Here is a 23,181-nt window from a genome sequence, read left to right on the forward strand (position 1 = left end):
GGCATTTATATGCAATTTTATGACAAGTTCGAAAGAACGTCTGTTTTGTCTTTGAGGGTAAATTTAACCCTGTATTAAAAAAGTGAGGGTCCTTTTGTAATTTTTTAAAGTGTTATCTAGTAGCTGTATATACACTCACGAACAAAAATATTGTATATTTTCAAATTAACGTGTGCGTGTGAAATAAAATTATTGTTTGTGCTGCCCCAGTGTTATAGGAATATGATTTCTTTTCAGAATGTGATGTTTTGAAGTAGGTATGCATCATATAAATGGTGCAATCGGATTTAAATTTGATATGGCTAATACGGTCACCAATATAATTTTTTAAAACGTACTTGGCTTTGTCACTGTCTCTGCAAATTTTGTAATCCATTTTAAACAGAGTTCTAGGCTACCTAGGCACCTGAAATTTTCAGAATAGTTCAGAACTTGCTAACAATGCAATATTTAACTGCGATTATATGAATACATCTTCTTCTGCTTCTTCTCCTCCGTGCGTTTAAGATTACTCTTTTTTGTCTGCTTCTTATTCTGTTTCAGTAAGTTGTTGTTGACTGTACATTGTCTATCCACCTTCTCGGCGGCATTCCAACGGGTCTTCTGCTATACGGCTTGTTGTTTTTAAAAATGTTCGCAAATCTATCTGGTTCCATTCGGTTTACATGTTCGTTCCAGTTTTTAATTATGGATAAATCGATTTTTTAATTTAAACTATTTTAAAAATGTGACTAATGCAATGACATTTAGATTCCATAAGTACGTCAACAAATTGATAATTACAAATTGATGGTGGTTCAGTGGTAGAGCGTAGAGCATTAGACTGCAGATCGAGTGGTCCCGAGTTCGAAATCCGGCTGTTGCGTATCTTTTATAATTTTTTAAATAAATAATTAAAAGTTAATATACTTAGGGCCGGTTGTTCTAACGCTAATCAACAATGATCACTATCAAATATTTAATTACTGTCACAACTGTCAATGTCTACTTTATTTGGGTTGCTGAAAACCTAATTGATTACAGTTATGAAATTACTTAATCAATTATGTTAATAATTGTTATGTTAATTGATTAACTAATCTCATAATTATAATCAATTATGTTTTCAGCAACCCAAAAGTTGACATTGACAGTTTTGGTGACAGTAATTAAATATTTGATAGTGATCATTGTTGATTAGCGTTCGAGGGCCGGTTGTTCGAACGCTAATCAACATTGATCACTATCAAATATTTAATTACTGTCACAACTGCCAATGTCAACTTTGGTTGGGTTGCTGAAAACATAGTTAATTATAATTATGAGATTAGTTAGTCAATTAACATAACAATTATTAATATAATTGATTAACTAATTTCATAATTGTCATCAATAATTATGTTTTCGGCAACCCAAACAAAGTTGACATTGACAGTTGTGACAGTAATTAAGTATTTGATAGTGATCAATGTTGATTAGCGTTCGAACAACCGGCCCTTTAGTTCATGTTTTATAAGTTTGTTATTATATATAAGTATTATATAGAGTGTCCCAAAAGTAGCGGAACGGTCGAATATTTCTCGAAATGAAAATTGTATCGAAAAACTGAAAAATACGTGTTCAATAATTTTTAAAAATCTATCGAACGACACCAAACACGAGCTCCACTCCACTCCCTAGAGGTGGGGTGGGGGGTAACTTTGACATCTTAAATAGAAGCCCCCAATTTTTATTTCAGACACCATAGGTAAATTATAGATACGGTCTAATATCTCGAGAAATACACTTCCAAATGAAATTCCAAAAATTACGTGTTTAATATTTTTCAAAAACCTATCGAATTACACCAAACACGACCCCCACTTCACACCCTGGAGGTGGGGTGGGGGTAACGTTAAATCTTAAATAGCAACCCCCCTTTTTTATTGCAGATTTGGATTCGTCATGAAAAACTAAGCAACATTTTTATTCGAAACATTTTTTAGAATTGTTGATAGATTGCGCTAATAAATCGTCTTTTTCCAATTATAGCACCATCTATCAACAATTCTGAAAAATGTTTCGAATAAATGTTACTTAATTTTTCATGACGAATCCAAAACGGGTCATATTACCCGCATGCACGCCAATGGTGAATATAAAATTTTTAGTTGTATGTCAAAAAATGCGCAATAAGTACCTCTTAAAACCTACCAAATTTCATTTGCATATCTTAACAGGTTTAATGCCTGGTTGCACCAACAGATCTTAAGCTCCAGCTTAGCTAAGCTCTACTTATAGATAGGGCCTCCTTGAATATCTCTTACGTTGCACCATAATTTTAGATTCTTACCTTATTATCAATTATATCTATTATTATATTATGGTATTCTTATTGTAATATATTATAATTATATTATATTAATTCTTATGATATTTTCGACTTAAGCTTAAGATCTGTTGGTGCAACCGGGCATTAGAGCAATAAAGAAATCGTTAGTTTGTAAGAAAAAAATCAACATCCCGTATCTCGGAAACGAAGCATTTGCGGACATAGGTTTATCAAGCAAACGGCCATTATTTTTTCATGCAGAATTACTCCTTAAAGTTTGTCGCACTTAATTTAGAAACACCCTGGATTGATAAAGAACATGGCTAGTTGTTAAAGTGCCTTTTTTTTATTTTTTTTTTAAACTTTTTTATTATCCAACTAGGGCTTACAATACCGGGATTCCGGGATCCCGAATACCGGGATCCCGGGCGATTTTTGTCCGGTAATCTAAACCGGTATTTATAATAAAATACCGGTATTTCGGTATTAGCTTAATTTATAAAAAGTGAATAATGCACAATAATTCTTGCACAATAATTCTTCTAACATATTTTTTGCTATTACAAGAAATTATTTTTGAAGATAAACAACAAATATCATTGTAAAAAATATTTGTTAAACACGTTTATTACACATACAAATCAAGTATAGCGCTTTCTAAAAGCGTGAATGTCGTTAATTTAAGACGAAGGGTTATATCAGTTTCTACAACCTAATTATTAAATCTCGTCTATACAAATACATAAAATGAGTTATATAATAGTAGATTATACCACGAGTCAATAATGATGGCTATTATTCCCGAGGAATATTTACGAACCGAGCCGCGTTAGCGGCGAGGGAGTAACATTCCGAGGGAATGAGAGCCATTATTGCGAGTAGTATACTCTACTTTATCTACGACAAATTAATTAATTTAAGATTTTTAATGAACAACTTTATTTGTTAAAAACATTAAAATTAGTAATAGTACAATTAATAAACTGAATTGGTTGAGAATCATCATTAACTTTAGTAGAGTTTTTAATACAAATATTTGGGATCTCGATTGCTGTAGAACAAGAAGATGGTACATTACTGTTTATCTCTTTAGCGATAGTATCTGCTGTAGTTGCCTTGTTTCTCATAGACTGATCAATGTATCCTTCAGCTACCTGTGTTGACTTCCAGCCCCCATGACGCTTTAATCCAGTTAAATAAAAAAAAAAACAAAAACTGTTGCTGTAGCTAGTTCTACAATTTCTGGTGGTGTACAATTAAAAGATTCTTCATTTTCGTCCATCTCAACACAAACTGTCAAATATACTATTCGTTTGACAGTGACACTTTTTGAGGTTGATTATTTTGTTTCCGTGGTGAATTTTGTGATTGTTGTGCCAGAGGGATTAATAGCGATTAATCCCGCATTATTAATCCCTAAGGGATTATTATATGGCATTATATTGCAAACACCACAAGTTTAATACATGTATTATTTATCAGTCGTAGATAAAAATTCTTAAATTTTTAAAATAAGACTAGGTACTTTATTTTACAAATGAGCTTAAGATTCTCAATCAGAATTGTTTTTTACATTGTTAGATATATTTTTCATTTTTTTGTGTATTGTGGTGTATAAATTAGGCTCATTTATTTTCCGAATTATTTATAATAATTAAAAATATAATATAATATAATATATTATAGCAGTCTAAATACAGAGTAATCTATATTCTATATTAAATATATGTCACAGTAAGTTAATCTTTGTATCAATATATTTTAAAGTTAAATTAATTTACAAATAGCAAATTTCATAAGTAAAGGTACTATCCTATTATAATGCAAAATTTATCCTAGAATCAAATTTATAGTTTTTCTATTTGCACATTGTTTTGTATCTATCTATTCATACTCTCTATGTAATATTATAAACAACTTCTACTCATTTGAAAACAAAATTTAATAGGTTGCATATAGTATTTAATGACAAGTCGATATAATAAGACTGAGGATAGTATAAACACAGAGCGGGCCAAAGAAAAAAGAGTCCACCTCGATATTTGGCAGTATTTATCAGATTTTAAGGAATAAAAAAAACAGGACAATTTTTGATCTAAGGGGGACACATTTTTATGGTACATATATGTGTCATTTGTCAACCCACAACCTCCTCCCTTCTACTTCCCCCACCCCTTATTTTTAAATAGGGAACAGGAGTCGTGTGCTAGCTCATTTGAAAGGTTATTCAATTCTCTATTCAGTACTACTAACATTGACATAATCATTTACACAGGGTGTCCAAGAAAAATTATTTTGAATTAAATTAATTGACAAAAAAAGAATAATGTATGTAATTTATTTAACTCAAAATATATTTTACCGCAGACAGAAAGCAGAAAAAATGTTTATTAGATAAATAAACATTGTTTGTTGCTTACATTCAACCTACCAAGAGGCAGATGGGTGACAGCTTGAATATTAAAATTAAGCGAAAAGCAATGTCCATTTATCAAAAAACATTTTTTTCTGTTTTGTGACATCAGTAGAATGTATTTTGAATTAAATAAATTACATACATTCTTCTTTTTGTGTCAATTAATTTAATTAAAATATTTTTTTCTTGGACACCCTATATAAGTAATTATGTTAATGTTGATATTACTGAACAAAGAATTGAATGACCTTTCAAATGAGCTAGCACACGACTCCAATTCCCTATTTAAAAGCAAGGGGTGGGGAAGGTGGAAGGGAAGGTGTTGACAAATGACAGATGTATGTACCGTAAAAATGTGTCCCCCTTAGACAAAAAATTGACATGTTTTTTATTTCCTTAAAATCTAATAAATACTGCCAAATATCGAGGTGGACTCTTTTGTTTGGCCCACTCTGTATAACGTGTATATTTTTTATTCATAATACCGGTTTGAATACCGGAACACAAGCGAATAAATAATAAAAAAAACAGAATGTTAAGAAAACCTGGGACTTTAGTTGGGTTTTAATTTCAATATTTTATAAAGGCTAAAATATTCCACAGTGTGTTGTGAAAATTGAGAAAAAAACCCAGTTTGATTGGTAAACCCGGTATACAATGAAAATTACCTGTCTATCAACAATATTATTATAGCGATATTGTTAAAGAATAAGGCTATAAAATATTACAAAAAATACTTAAATCGGACAACAGGTTTAGGAGATACGAGCCATCAAAAATTACCAATTTTTTGGGGTGTCCGTTTTTAGTGCCGGTGAGTGTAGATTGAATCTCATCAAGGTAAGTATTCACTATTCTACCGAGATGAAGACCTGCGTCATGGTGCATTAACATGATTTTGTTATCCAGTACGGCTGGCAAATGGCAAAACATGATCTTCTAAAATGTTTGTAATGTACATATCAGCTGTCATTTACCCAATCACCTCCACAAGTTCGGTATCTCCTTTCCAAGAAATACCATTCCATAGCACTATGCCGCCACCACCAAAATTAACAGTCTGAGGTTACATCTGACATAGCGTTCATCATAATGGAAGCAAGATTTACAAAATTTCGTCTACAGAAGAGTTAGCGAAAGCGAACAGTATGTCAGTTGTAACCTCATACAGAGCGTTAGTTCTGGCAGTTACGGCATAGTGCTACGGAGCGAACTTTGAAGGTCATACCGAACACGTAGAGGTGATTAGGCGAATGCCAACTGATATGTACACTAAATAAATTTAAGAAGATCATGTTTTGCCATTTGAAAGTCATATTGGATATGACATATTGGTGTTAATGCACTTAAAAATTATACTGGCTGGTATAAATCCCAGATCAGATTTAAATCCGATTTATATGATATTTAAAACATCGCATTCGGAAAAGAAATCCTATTCCTTTGATACAGGGGGGCTAAGGATAACAGAATAAAAAATTTCAATCCACATGCATATGCAATATTTTTGTCCATGAGTATATAAAGTTTATAAAAATGGTTTACCTACTAAGATTGGTGAAGTAGATTTGGAGAAAGCATCTCCCAGTTTTGAAAAATATGATTCGAGAAAAACGCGTTTAAAGTATTTTTACTGACATTTTATCGAATAAAATGGTCATATTTATTTTTTCCCTCTAATCAGACATTCCTGGTATATATTATTGGGTGCCCTCACTGTCCGGTAAAAGTTGTAAATGGTCATTCAAAGCTTTTTTCATATTTCTGCCTCTTTTAACGACTTGTTGTTCCTTCTATTCGCTTGAGGAACATGAGCTTCCTCGATCGTTTCCAACCAACTCGGTGCAATTTCTTCAATTTTTGTTCCCATAAGATGTATGCAATGCATTACTAGATTTTAATTTTTTGCGCTGAGAGTTGGTTAGTTCAAAATTGTTTTCTGCGGTTAACTGATTACCATTAAATTCTTCTTCTTCTTCTTTTTGTATACACATGAAACAGTCTGTTTTTTCAATGTGCCTCTAGTAAGTTGCCGTTCCATCGTTTTCGTGGTCTTCCCACTGATCATCTTCCTATCGCGGAACCGTCTCTCGCTGTCCTCAGTACCCTATTTGTTGTCATTCGGCTTATGTGGTCATTCCATTCTATTCTTCTGTTTCTTACCCAGTTATTAATGTTATCCACCTTGCATCTCCGTCGTATATCTGTATTTCTAGCTCTGTCCCATAGAGTCTTACCATCGGAAAAACGAATACTGCTCAAAGAAACAATGTAAAGCCTCGGAACCGGATTGATCATATGAAGACGACCATGGAGAGAAATAAGGACGAAAGAAAAACATTGATGAGAATTACTATATGGAAGATCAGATCACTCAACACTAGAGATCAAGAAATCACCCAAATATTAAAAGAGAAACAAATAGATATATGCGCTCTACAGGAAACAAAAAAGAAAAGAAAAGGACAATAAAGATTAGGCGAATATACAGGGTGTCCCGAAAAGATTGGTCATAAATTATACCACAGATTCTGGGGTCAAAAATAGGTTGATTGAACCTCACTTACCTATATACAATAGTGCACAGAAAAAAAGTTACAGCCCTTTGAAGTTACAAAATGAAAATCGATTTTTTTTCATATATCGAAAACTCTCAGAGATTTTTTATTGAAAATTGACATGCGGTATTTTTACGACAGCAATATCTTAAAAAAAAAATTAAGTAAACTTTGTGCACCCCATACAAATTTTATGGGGGTTTTGTTCCCTTAAACCCCCCCAAACTTTTGTGTACGTTCCAATTAAATTATTATTGTGGCACTATTAGTTAAACACATTATTTTTAAAACTTTTTGGCCTCTTAGTACTTTTTCGATAAACCAGTGTTTATCGAGATATTTTGAATATTTGTCGAATCCACCACATATTTGTATATGGTTAAGTACGGTTATAGAGACCTGTTAATAATCTGAAAATTTATTTATAATTTACATTTTTAGGTATATTTTGAAAAAGAAGCTACATCTCGATAAAAGGTGACTTATGAACAAAAGACTAAGAGACAAAAGGTTTAAAAACACTGTGTTTAACTAATGGTACCACAATAATAGTTTAATTGGAACGTACACAAACATTAGGGGGGTTTAAAGGAACAAAACCCCCATAAAATTTTTACGTAAATATATTGAAAAAGAAGCCGCATCTCAATAAAAACTGGCTTATCGAAAAAATACTAAGAGGCAAAAAAGTTTTAAAAACGTTGTGTTTAACTAATGGTACCACAATAATGAATTAATTGGAACGTACACAAAAGTTTGGAGGGGTTTAAGGGAACAAAATCCCCATAAATTTTTTATGGGGTGGACAAATTTCACTATAATTTTGTTTTAAGATGTTCCTGACATAAGAATTATACATGTCCATTTTCAATAAAAAATCTCTAATATTTTTCGATATATTGAAAAAAACCGATTTTCATTTTGTAACTTCAAAGGGCTGTAACTTTTTTTGTGAGCACATTTGTACTAAGGTAAGTTAGGTTCAATCGAACTCTTTTTGACCCCAGAATGTGTGGTATAATTTATGACCATTCTTTTCGGGACACCCTGTATACTAATCTACAGTGGAGTAGCAAAACTAATACATAAAAAATACCAAAATCACATCAAATAGTGTCAATATAATTATATCGGAAGGAATTGTCACAGCAAATTTAGAATGGAAAAGGAAGACCTGAACATCATTGGAGTATATGGACCAGAAAATAATAAGCATCAAACAACAAGGGAAATTTTTTATGACGAATTGCCATTAAATTGTCTTTTAATATTATACTTATTTCGATGTCCCCCCTTACTTCTACGGCCTTTTAAATGATCACCAGATTCAGGCATCTTTTGCGATATATTCAAAACAGTAATTTTCGATAAATTTCAATAATATAAAACACATATGCTCGCTTTATAAGTTGTAGAACCCAACTATCGAGTTGCAGCTAAACAATAGATGTTGAAATAAAGCAAAGATGGTATGAGTAATTTATAAAGTTGGAAAACGAAGAGGATAGCGAAAGCCGAGGTTGTCGAGGCGTTAAATAGAATTGGGACCGTGCAAGTTCGGCAAAGCGACCCCTATTTCTACGCTCTGTACTATTATTCGCACTTTTAATTATATTGGCCAATTATATTAGTCCTGGTTACTGGATAATTGTCAAGGCCATAGTCCAAAAAAAATAATAAGAAGAAAAAATAAGATTCAGGTTATGTTATAAAAACATCAACAATTGTATGTAGTAAATAAAATTAGTTATTAAAATGCAGTACTGCAAGCAAAATACAATTAATTAAATTTACCTTTATATAATAATTGCATATCATATCAATATTGTGGAGCAATATATAATTTTTCTGCTTCATTGACAGAAGGTATGAAATATATGTCAATTTGACAATTTCAATTGACAATATGAATTATTTAAGATAGTTGCAATATTTCTCCGCGACTCGCGCAGTACTTGCACACCGCGAATAGCGACGGTTAAACTGCAAAACCTCGTAAGTCAGTTTTATGTAACTTTAGAGGAGAGACGAAAAACATGTTGGCTTATTTATGCAAGATTCAATTTATTCGTTTTTTGTGTGTATGATTCTTTTTAGGTAACGATTCCATTACCATTAAGTAAAATTCAGTAATATTGTTTTTTTTTTGTCAAAAAGCGACTTAAGAGGTTGTGTAACTTAAAATCGTAAACTGTCATTAAACTTACAGGTGTTGTCTCATAAAAATGATACTTACGAGGTTTTGTAACTTAAAATCTTACTTACGAGGTTTTTGTAAATTAAATTTAAATTTAAATATTGACTTACAAGCTTTCGTAGTTTAAAAGATATGTAAAAGTATAAACCAACTAAGTATAAAAGTCATAATGGACCAAAAATCGACTTACGAGGTTTTGCAGTTTAACCATCGATAGGAAATCAGGATCTGTAAGGGGAGAGATATCTACAGGAGAAAATGAGTTTGGGTGTATGACTATGACAGGAAGGAGGACAACGTAATATTATGCCTTGTAATTCCATCGGTACATAATTCGCAGTCTTTACACGGCAAATTACGTGTAGTAAAATGCACACTGGTATGGATATGTAAACATTAATACTAGAATGTCATTCTACTTAACAATGTCATCATTAACTTTAAATAGATGGCTTTTGAATATTCTTGGATAACTGTTATTTGTATATGATAATTACAAATTATTAATTCAGTTAATAAATGTGATAATTTTTTCACTATGTATTCAGTGATTGTAGTAATTTATATGTACAACAAAAACTAATACTCAATCGAGAAAAGAGGAAAAGTGTTAAAATGATTTTGTAATAATATATTGTTACTATGAAACGCTTACAATTTTGAACATCTTTAACAACAAAATACTTGGATCACAGAATATATCCTGATGTATTCTCTGCTTGGATCATTCATAAATAATAAACAATAAGACAATAAATAACTTTTATTAGTTCACGTCTTAAATCAATAATTTATCAAATATACTAGTGAGTTCTATGCACGTTTGGTACAAACACGTCTACAGAAAAATTGTTCCAGGTTAAATTTACTATCGAAATTATTACCTTTTAAAGTCAAAAATATTTTTTTACAAAAATATATTTAAAAAAAAACACGAATGAAGGCAATATTGTTCTTTGCCCCATAACTTTTTTCCACGAGGATATACGTATAGGCATTGCTTCTCAGAAAACAAACTTCTATCCTTTCTCTTTAAAACCATGCTTGGTAAAGTATTTGGGATTTATAATTTCCCAAAATGACTTAAACATTCTGTGGGTGGCGAACTTTGAAAAATCATATTTCGGAAATTATAAATCCTAAATACTTCTACCGAACGTGATTTTAAAGAGGAAGGATAGAAGTTTGTTTTCTGAGAAGCATTGCCTATACGCTCTGAGCTTCGCTGGTGTCGCTCCTAGCGGTTACTAATTCAACTTTCACCGGTAATTCTTAAATTTATTATTTAATTGCTATCGCTTAATATTTACAACGCTAAAAAGTAATTAAATTGTAATAGATTTTTTTAAGATTTTGCTAATCATTTTGACGTTCTATTGATGAAATATTAATTTCTTACTTCGGATACTTTCACAATTATCGTGTAGATGGCGCCAAGATTAACAGATTAACTTATAATTACATATTATAGAACATTAAAAAAACGTAAATTCAGTATTTAAAACGTAAGTATATTTAAGGTAAAAATATATACCACAGCTTTGATCAACTAATATTGTTTATAATTAATGTTTTTAATTTTAATTTTAAATTAATCACTTTGACATTTATGTCAAATTTCCGGTAAACGTTTACAGACTTGTCACTACTGGCGCTCGCGAATTTATAAATATCCCCTCTACGTACGAGCTCACAGCGTATACGCTCTGAGCTTCGCTGGTGGCGCTCCTAGCGGATTACTGGAATTACCTTTCACCGGTAATTATTAAATTTATTATTTAATTGTTATCGCTTAACATTTATAACGCAAAAAATTAATCAAATTGTAATCGATTTTTTAAGATTTTGCTAATCATTTTGACGTTCTATTGATAAAATATGAATTTCTTACTTCGGATACTTTCACAATTATCGTGTAGATGGCGCTAAGATTTTTAGATTAAATTATAATTACATATTACGGAACATTAAAAAAACTTAAATTCAGTATTTAAAACGTAAGTATATTTAAGGTAAAAATATATACCACAACTTTGACCAACTAATATTTTTTATAATTAATGTTTTTAATTTTAATTTTACATTAATCACTTTGACATTTATGTCAAATTTCCGGTAAACGTTTACAGACTTGCCACTACTGGCGCTCGAGAATTTGTAAATATCCCCTCTACGTACGAGCTCACAGCGGTTACCTATATCATCGTGGAAAAAAGTTATGGAAAAAAACAAAATTGCTTTCTTTCATTTTTTTTGCATTTTTTTAATGTATTTTTGTAAAAATAAATATTTTTGACTTTAAAGGTGATATTTCGATAGTAAATTTAACCTGGAACAATTTTTCTGTAGACGTGTTTGTACCAAAAGTGCATAAAACTTATCATAATGCACCCTGTGTCTAGGGACTAATTCACCCCTTTCTCAAAACGCACTCCTTTAAATGGTAGCACTCCGCGGTTTTCTCATACTTAGAGGTCCATTGATCATATGAAACAATAAAACTTTGTTAACGTTGTAGTTCTTTTTAGCTCTCTTATTTTGAACATAATCAATAGCGTATAATATGTAAAATGAATTAATCAAATCATTGTAGAACTGGGCTTCTAGATCGGAGGCTTCTTTCATAGATATCTTAAACGGATTCCGATTTTAAAAGCATCGAGGTATCAATAGAAATAGTTCATATCTTACAATGATCATTAAATTACATTAAATATTAACTCTAAATAAAATTTCCGAAAAAGTACACTCATTTAACAGAAAAATAAATAACACTTAAAAATAAAATAGAAAACAATGTTTTGTATTAATAAGGGCGGCAAATTATACAGGGTGTACCCGAAAATAGTGCGTTCCTTAAAGGTATATATAGGTAGAAGGCACAATGTAGAGCAAAAAAGTCTTATAACATTTTTTTCTAAACTGATCCGTTTGACCAAAAAACGAAAATACATTTTGATATGCAAATTGAAGTCTGGCAATAACGCGCAACTCAAAAATCTAAAGATTAAAAAAGTAGGTTTGTGGGTCAGTTGCATCTGGTAGGTAAAATACTGTAAATATCAACCAAACCCATATCCATTATTTTGCAGATAGATATCTACGATGTCAACAACCCCAAAAAATCACACCTCAAAGTAAATAAACAAGGGGTTATTAGGTTAAATTTCCACAGTCACAAGTTCTTCTAGGCTACGTTGCCATGTCATTCATATTTATGAAAATAAAAATTCACTTATATGGAGAATAATGTAATTTTTTTCTTGGAAACGTTTAACTTTAAAAAAAATGTTATAGGACTTTTTTGTTCTAAATTGTGTATTATATCCATACCTTCACATCCATACTTTCACCATCACAAAGGAACGCACTATTTTCGGGGACACCCTTTATTATAGGCACAAATATTAAGAAAACAAATCTGAAAAATATCAAAATATTTAATCTCTTGTTTAATTTGTGTTTGTTTAAATCGATTTTAAAAAACAAATGGAGGTTATATTGATTAGCTCATTAAAAACAAATATTTATGCTAATTCTGAATTGTTTTCCGTAGGTACGTGCTAGATATTTTACTCCCTAATTTTTCTTATTTCTGTCGTTTGTATAAACAGGAACTTTATTTTATATATTTTATTTTTTTTTATTAGTTAAATTGGTCTAACTAACTTAACCTTCCCAACTTTGGGTGATTTTCAAAACGCCTGTTACCGGATGGAGTGAATGCTCACCCCAAGAGTTTTCCTCATTTTTACACTAGACATTTTCGTAGGAACGGAACTACAAACAAATTGGTATTGTTTGGTGATATTTTGATCCAGTCGGGAATATTTAATAAAATAAATATTTAAAAAAAAAATCGTCTATTTCTAAAATATAAGTATTTACTTACTTACTGCGTGGCGTTACAACCTTTCGTGGGTTTTAGCCGGCTTGACAACATGCCTCCATTCCTGTCTTGAACAATGTCCACTCAATATAGGCGAGCGGCACACCCATAATTTGAGGCTTAGAAATCGAAAAAGCGACCATGATAGGTGAATGGCAAATTTTAGTCATTCTTTATATTTTCGAGGTCGGTGAATCCGAATATGAAGTTTATTTTTATCTAGAATTGGTGGAACATGTTCAAAAATCAAATTTTATGCAAAATTGCGAAAAATCGATTTTGATGATTTTTCATATTTGCCTAGCTGTATCTTTGGTCGCTGTAAATATTTGTTTTTGAAAATTTTACTATATCATCTCTCGAGTACATAGATGACAACGAGATTTGTCAAGAATTTACAACAAATTAAAAGAGGGGTTGTTAATTTTTAAACATTTTGTCGTCAGATTTCGCCAGTTTTATGTTTACTTAAAAAAGTTGAGTAACAAACTTTTTAGTTTATAATTTTAACCAACAAAGCAATAAAATATCATTCATGAAGAAATTTTATGGAAAACTTCAAGTCAAAATATGTAATAAGAAAAGAGTCATATGACTTTATAGAGGAGTGGCACTCTTGAAAAAAAAAACGCTTATTTCTCGGGATACCGACCACGGTGTGGTGAGTGGCTAATTTTGATCTCACTTTATGTTTTTGATGGTGCTGAAAACTAGGTTTATTTTGAATTTTAGATGGAGGAACATTGTCAAAATCGCAATTTTGCCCTAAAAATACAAAAAAAAAAAGAAATCACGTATTTCTTATAATTAAAAGTTGCGTTATTTTTTTCCGTAAAACATTTTATTCTTTGTACCCTATGTTTTAACAAAAACTTGATTAAAAAGCTAAATTTAAAATTTTGTCACTTAACTTTTGCGATTAAATTTTGAAATTAAGGAATCTGCACCTTTCATTTTAAACAATTCATAACTTTTACTATAATGAGAGAAAGATTGAAACAGGTACCATTGTCTTCAGAAAGGTAAGAAGTATATAAGAAGAAAGGTAAGAAGTAAGTAGTCATTTTTTGCGTTTAATAACTCTTTTCCATTTTAATATATTTTTCTAAAAATTTTATAGTACATATTATGTACTATAAAATTTTTAGAAAAGTATATTAAAATGGAAAAGAGTTATTAAACGCAAAAAATGTTTCACCACCTAAAATTCAAAATAAACTTAATTTTCGTTTTAGCACCATCAAAAACATAAAGTCTGACCAAAATTAGCCATTCACCACACCGTGGTTATCACACCATACAGTATCTCGAGAAATGAGCGTTTTTTTTTATGTGCCGCTCGTCTATAGTCACATAACTTTTTTTCTATTGATTATTTTGACTTAAAATTTTCCAGAAAAATTCCCCATGATTTTTGTTTTATTACTGTCTTGGTTAAAATTATATGCTAAAAAGTTTATCACTTAACTTTTTTAAGTAAACATGAAACTAACGAAATCTGACGACAAAATGTTTAAAAATTAACAACTCATCTTTTAATTTGTATAAATATTTCGTATAAAGCTCGTTGTTATCTAAATCCTTCAAAAATGACACAGTAAAATTTTCAAGAGGAAAATATTTACAGCGACCAAAGATACAGTCAGGTAAAGTTGAAAAATCATCAAAATTGACTTTTTGCATTTTTGCATAAAATTTGTCTTTTGAACATGTTTCACCAATTCTAGATAAAAATAAACTTCATATTCAGATTCAGCGACCTCGAGAACATAAAAAACCACCAAAATTGGTCATTCACCTTAAAGTTGATTTTCCTGGTCGGTATAACGTAATTTAAGGGTTGCTGCCGCTCGATTAATACTCCATACACGCTCATGGATTTAATGTCACCTGCCTAGTGATGTAACGAATATTCGTATTCGCATTCGCGAATATTCGCATATTTTTGAATATTCGCATTCGCATTCTTATTCGCAAAATTTGTGCGAATGTTTTGCGAATATGAATATCAGAAACAAAAATTTGAAGATAATACATATTAGGTTAATAAAATCAAAATAATATATTCACTTCTCATCGTTTTTTATTAAGGGAAGGTAAATTAAAATCGGATAAGCACATTATCAGCCTTTAATTTATTACCTATTTGGTTTTTTTAAGCCTTAAGATTACTTAAGAATCAGATTTATTTACACTATTAGATGTCAATTAACTTCTCATTATAAATTTAGAAAACATTACAAAAATAGAACCAAATTTAAAAAAAACTGAATATTCGCATTCGCAAATGTCGGTAGCAGATATTCGCATTCGCATTCGTATTCGCGAATGTTCAAAAAATGACATTCGTTACATCACTGTCACCTGCTATATCATTTCACCACCTAAATCGAGGTTATCCGCGCGGTCTTCTTCCAGTTGTGACTTCTTCCCATACGAGCCTTACTATTCTTTCGTCAGAATGTCTTGACTGAGGTGTCCTGCCCATTGGGGTCTTCTGGACGTTATTTTTCTTATTATGTTTACGATGTATATAGATCTGTACAATGCTTCTTCTCCGTAGTTTTAGCACTCTGCGGTATACCATTGCATATCTTGGAACAATGATCAACTCCACAGGTGATTACTTCCAAGAAATCAAAATCAGAATAGAAAGGACTAGAGCAAATTTTAACAAAATGAGAAAAGTGCTCTGCACAAGAAATTTAAAGTTGGAGCTAAGAGTTGGGTTGACTAGGTGCTACGTTTTCTCGACTTTGTTTTATGGAATAGGAGCTTTGACCTCTTTGACCTTGAATGCGTCATCAACGAAAAAACTAGAATCATTCGAGCTGTGGGTGCACAGAAGAATTCTGAAAATATCGTGGACAGAACATGCTACAAACAAAGAGGTTCTGAGGAAGATGAATAAAGAACTGGAAATCTTAAATACTATCAAAACAAGGAAATTAATATATCTCGGATATATTACTCATGGAGAGAGATGCAACTTGCTCCAATTGATTATACAGGGTATAACGTTCCTGTTATCTTTGAGAAAAATTTCTCACTGGTGTTCAAAATTTCTCTGATGGGTGAGAGGAGTGTGTAACCTTACAAACGTCACATTTTTGCTATTTTATTTTTAAATAATTATTTTATTCTATTTTCTTTAATATTTCATTAATAATTATCTTCTATTTACTATATCTCTTTTCATTTAAATCATTAACTGAACATACTGAACGTACCCTGTATATCCTTACACTCTAGATATCTGTCTTTTAATATGGAACAAGCCTGCCATTTTCTACGTCCCACTGTCATGGCAGTGACACTTCGTCTCTCAATTCTCAATATGGTGGTGGAAAATTAATTTCGGTATAAAAGCCAAATTAGCTTCAAAATTAAAACATTTATATTTTAACAATCATCTCTCTTGGGGTAAGAATATTACATATCATATTTTAATTACATTTCTACATCTAACAGCTTTATAGATTATCAAAAGGCTTTTGATAGAGTACGACATCAGAAACTCATAAAACTTTTAAAAGAGAAGAATGTGGACAGTCGACATATAGGGGCTGTTGTTAATCTGTACTGAAATCAAAAAGCAACGGTTAAAATCGAAAATGTCGAAACAGAGGCCATAAAAATCAAGAGAGGTGTTAGACAGGGTTGCGAACTACTGTATCTGTACAGCGAAGCTATTTTTAAGGAAGCAATATCAGAGGAAGAACAGGGTATATCAATAAACGGAAAAATCTTGAACAACATAGGATTCGCAGACGATACTGCTATTTTTGCAGACAGTCTAGATGCACTGCAACTATTAGTAAATAGATTACATCAAGTCAGTATGGACTATGGACTACAAATGAACGTTAAGAAAACCAAGTTCATGATTATTTCTAAGCAACATACAGTAGGAAGATTGGATATCGAGGGAAAATAAGTAGAAAGAGTGAATAACTACAAATATCTGGGAACCTGGGTAAATGAAAACAATGATCAGGGTAGAGAAATCAGGACATGCATTGAAATTGCAAGACAAGCATTTATAAAAATGAAAAAGATGTTTGTTAATCGAGACCTTCCTCTGGAGCTTAGGATAAGAGCCTTATAAGATGGTACGTGTTCTCGACTTTGTTGTATGGAGTGGAAAGCTGGACACTAAAAGTAGAAAATATAAAGAAGTTGGAAGCCTTTGAGATGTGGTGCTATAAAAGGATTTTGAAAATACCAAGCAATACAAATGCAGAAAGTGCATACAAGTGTTAAGAAGGCTGCAAAAGGATTGCGAGGTCATAAAGAACATCAATACAAGAAAGCTAGAATATTTAGGCCACATTACCAGAGGTGCGAAATATGAGATATTAAGGCTCATAATGCAAGGTAAAATAAAGGGTAAAAGATCCATGGGTAGAAGAAGAATTTCCTGGCTGAGAAACTTAAGAGAGTGGTATAGTTGTAGCTCAGTAGATCTTTTTAGAGCAGCCGCCAATAAGGTACGGATAACTGTGATGATAGCCAACCTCCGATAGGAGAAGCAACTACCAAAAGAATCTAACAGCTTTTTATAATTATTTTTACGTGTCTAACCTAATCTCCAATGTAAAAGCATGTGTTCTGATATTTTAGTTTTAAATATATCTTTTTAACTTACATATATGCATGTGAGTAATCAAATTATTTATCTATTCTCCTCATCTTAATTCCATTTAATTTACCCTTGCCATCTACTAGTTTTTGAATACTATTTGGAAAAGGTACAATTTGGTTTTTTAACTTCTTGATTGTCACTTATACGCATTATTCTTCTAGTTTTTGGGATAAAGATCACTGTCCTCCCTCTGGGAGCTTCAAGCATCCTCAAATATCCAACGAGGAACATGTTATCCAGACTGCAAACACATCACCTAGTCTGCAACGACCAGCACCTGTAGGCCTGGTGGCCCTGAACACCTACAACACCAGAGCCAGTTGCAGAAACAACAGCAGTACCATTCGACATCAAGAAGTTTGGAAGTTATACCCTGTTTACATAATGCGTGATTCCATGCTTGCAGGTTATTTTGCAGGTCTTTTTCTTTTTCTGAGATAACTACTACATCATCTGCGAATGCACATTCCGAAATGGTTACGCTATGGAGATTCCTGTACCCTACATGCAATTTCTTTAGTTGTGGTGTGCACTCTATCATGATTTCGTCCATAAAGATGTTGAAGAGGGTTGGGCTCATGACACCTCCTTGCCTTAGTCCTTCAGTTGTTTCGAATTCTGTTGATTTCATGTTTTTATGTATTATGTAGTTCCTATTTCTCTTGTAAAGACTTTTGATGATTTCAACTAGTTTATCGTCAACCCCTCTTCTTATCAAGCTACCAAAATAGAAATAAGAAGATAATTATTAATGAAATATTAAAGAAAATAGAATAAAATAATTATTTAAAAATAAGATAGCAAAGATATGACGTTTGTAACGTTACAGGGGCTGCAGGGGCCTAGAGCCGAACATCTGTCCAGGTCTACAAGAAGTCTACAGTAGTACCATTCGACATCAAGAAGTTACCAGCGAACCAGATACCAAAAGCCATAAGTATAATCCAGAATTGTTAGTTTTTGGCAAGAATTTGAATATATTTGTTAATGCATTTAATAAGTCATATTTTTATTATATCTTTATTAAACAATAAACATGATTGGTTAAAAATACTGTTTTGTTTGCTTTCATTCTAAATTTTCAGAGTTCATATTTTAAGATTAGGACAAGATAAACACACACCCTGAGAAACTAAGCTAGGCTAGGGTGAACGATAGCAATCTTAGTTGGTTGAGATATTATTTTCGAATTGTATTTCAATTAGCTGGGTTAGTCTAATGTCGTTTTCGTTTCAAGGGATAGGTTCAAGGAAAAAAGAAGCTTAGCGAGACGGAGAATATCGTGGCTGCATAATATGACAGAATGGTACGGATGTTCATCAAATGAACTTTTCAGAGCAGCCATCTCTAAAGTCCGAATAGTTATGATGTCGAGGAGATGGCACTTAAAGAAGAAGTCGGTATACCATTGCCGCTTGGAGCTTTATTATTTTTTAAGTTTTTTAATTGCCTGGATTATTTCTTCGTATGTCGGGTATCGATCGGTCTTCTATTTCAGCTGTATACACTTCCATGCTTGATATATTTCTGCTCGATCTGTCATTTAACAGTTGATATAAGTATCCTTTCCAGATGAACAATTTAAAAGGAAAATCCCAATGGTTGGCTGTATACTATAGTTTGAACAAATTTACAGTGAAGTAAAAAACTACTTATGTATAATTAATATATTTTTTACTAATGAAATTAAAAATCATCAAAATATATTATAAATCTCCAAAACGTTTTCGATCCAGTCGGACCCTCAGCAGTGAAATATCTTGATAGTACTTAAACAATAAAATATGAAAATGTTGAATGATTCACTTTAAGGGATCATACAAGTCCCTGCTCGAAAAAAAAGTCTGGCGATTGTTACTAGAGTTTGGTGGTATAAGGGCAACGGTTCTGTAATTGCTACATATGGTTAGTGATCCATTTTATGGATATAGCCCAGTAAATGAACGGGAAATACGGCGATACTGTGTAATTTTCAGGGGCAACTCCGAATTGCATGAACATTTGGATTTAGGTTCTACTTACCCTCCACTTCAAAGTTGAAAATGTGCCGTTGGTTGCTTTTACTTGGGGGGTGACAGTCACCCCTTCTCGGGGGTGAAAAAACATACGTTCAAGATAGGACCGGAAATGGATAAACTGACTGATTTTAAGCAACTTTTGTTCTATAGATTTTTTTTATGTAAGTCAATACTTTTCGAGTTATTTGCGATTGAAAATGTTTTTTTTCGACAAAAATACTACGTTTTCAGACGGTTTTTCGTAAATAACTCAAAAAGTAAATAACTGATCGAAAAAAATATCCTTAGCAAAAGTATAGCTTATAAAAAACCGAAAAAAATGGTGTATCAGTAAAGTCTATCAATCGGGTAAAAACAAAGTTGTAGCTCATGAAAATTACGTTTTTATTCGTCTAATTCCAAATCGACTATTTCAAGGTAAAATCACTGAAAAATTAAGCACTTTTCGGGAAAAACCCATTCAAACTTTTTTAAAGTGATTATAAAAAGCTTTATTTTAATTGTTTATAAAAGTTTTTAGCATTAAAAATAAGCGAGTTACGCTCAAAATAAAGTTGGCCCTCTTTTTTTTTGGTAAAAAAATCATGAAAATCTCCCCATGTTTAGCTCCCCAACTGAAATTAATCGCTACCGCTTTACAAACAATTTACTTACTTATCTATTTTTTATATGATCTGTCAGTCTCACCTGTTTGAAGTGCTTGTTTTTGAAAGGATTATATTTGAAAATGCTTGAACGTGTCACTAATCACGAGTGTATGCAAATTTTGAGCAGCCATATCTTTACCAATTTTTGTCTTACGGAATAACAAAATGAAACTAGCATATTTATAATAGCAAAACCTACATTTTTTTTACTCTTTAAAATTTTTCTTATCACTAATACTTTTGAAGTTATTTTTAAAAAAGGAAATTTTTTAAAAATTTTTAAAATTTTGTTTACTAGGTTTAAACCTATAAAATCATTTTTTTTTAAATAAGCAGTTTAAACCAATCAAACTTACAGATCGTATAAACAATACATATACAGTTAAAATAAATGGTAACGATTAATTTTATTCGGTAAGCGGTAACGATTAATTTTATTTAGGGTGCTAAATAGAGGGAGGTTTTCTCGATTTTTTTACCAAAAAAAGGGGCCAACTTTTTTTTCAGTGTAACTCGTTTATTTTTGATGCTAGAAACTTTTGTAAAAAACAAATATAAAGCTTTTTTTTAGATACCTACTTTAAAAATGTTAATAAGCTTTTCTAATCTGTTTATCTAATCTTTGTTAATCTCTAATTTAAAAATTAGACGAATTAGAACGTATTTTTCATGAACCACGACTTTGCTTTTACTCAATTTCTAGACTTTACTGATACACCATTTTTTTAATTTTTTTTTTATAAGCTACACTTTTGCTAAGGTTATTTTTTTCGATAAAATATTCACTTTTTGAGTTATTTGGGAAAAACGGTCTGAAAACGTAGTTTTTTTTGTCGAAAAGTATTGACTCGCGAAAAGTATTAAATCGCGAATAACTCGAAAAGTATTGACTTGCGTAAAAAACTTTATAGAACGAAAGTTGCTTATAATCTGTAAATTTATCCATTTCTGGGCTTATTTTAAACACGCGTTTTTCACCCCCCTAGAAGGGGTGACTGTCACCCCCCAAGTAAAAGCAACCAACGGCACAAATTCAACTTTGAAGTGGAGGGTAAGTAGAACCTAAATCCAAATTTTCATGCAATTCGGAGTTGCTCCTGAAAATTACACCCCAAAACGGTCATTTATTGGGCTAATAGGAATAAAGGTTGATTCACCAGCGATCATGTCGCCCGTTGATTTTAAAGTCGCCATTGGTATGCCAACGATGCCTAGGTTTTTTTCTTTATTGGCTGAGAGCCCTCTCTACTTCTGCTTATAAAATGATTGGTTCTGTCTCTCAGTCTTTCTATAATTCTGAACAGTAATTTTCCAGGTCTTTGAAACGCTCTCTATGTCGGTGTTTACTACTCTAATATGGTCTTGAATGGATTAAACTTTCGGGTCAATCGTTCCAATGTGTTTCGCTTAATCACATATGTCTATATTTTGTCTTATTTTCTCTATGTGAAGCTTTCCAGTTTGGAGAACCATGTCCACCATGTCCACCATGTTTACCGTGTTCGGTGTTCCATGTCCTTATATTCATTGTCAATATTGATTTGATGTTGCATGTCAAGCGAAATATCTGTATTTCACTTTTTTTTCTAATCGGCTATTTACCACGAGTGGCCTGGTTGCTCACTTGCTCGTGCCAGGTAACCTATTTCACACCGTCTGAGCCGGAATCAAGACAGAGCTTATCGCTACTCGGATCGCATGACATCTCTACTTTTTGTGTTACGCTATTCATTTCAAGTGTATTCTCGAGAAGATAATCAGGAGGTTTCCTCTTGCTTATCTCATGCGCAATCATGATCGGTTGAATAATTATGTGATATCCGCCCGTGAGTGTCTCTTATCAAACCAACAGCAGAAATCATTCCGCTGTAGCCTTGATTCAGTAATGACATAGCTGCTGCCCTCTGCTATGCCCTCAGTTGGTCCACGGGTGCTTATCTGGTAAGACCTTATTCACACATATCCTATAATATATATATATATATATATATATATATATATATATATATATATATATATATATATATATATATATATATAATCATATCCCTTCTACCATACAATGGTGTAGGGTTGCAACATTAATCTACCAAATTAACATATCTAGTTTTACATAGGTACTTACAAATATACAAATTACACTTTTACATCTAATTCTACATTTCTAAAATTAATTTCATTAATTCTATAAAAGTATCAGTTACCTATATACAAATTTTTTCCACTCTTTTCTGTCTTGTGCTATCGCTTTGGCATCTGTCCAGTTTGATCTTTTCTTTTGCAGAATGGCTCCTATTGCTTTATCCTATGTTTGTCTGGGTCTTCCTCTCTTCCTATTTTTTGATATTTTTGCTTCCCATACTCTTCGAACTGGTCATCCTATAATATACGACTTCCCTATCAGATCAGCCAGTGCGACGCACAATCAGCCAATAGGACGCACATCTTCCATGAGGTACAGAAGAGCCCCTACTTAATTCATAACTCCTTTACGCAAGCTGGGACGGTCTTAATAACTTTG

This window comes from Diabrotica virgifera, chromosome 3 (assembly GCF_917563875.1).
Source record: "Diabrotica virgifera virgifera chromosome 3, PGI_DIABVI_V3a".
NCBI lineage: Eukaryota > Metazoa > Arthropoda > Insecta > Coleoptera > Chrysomelidae > Diabrotica > Diabrotica virgifera.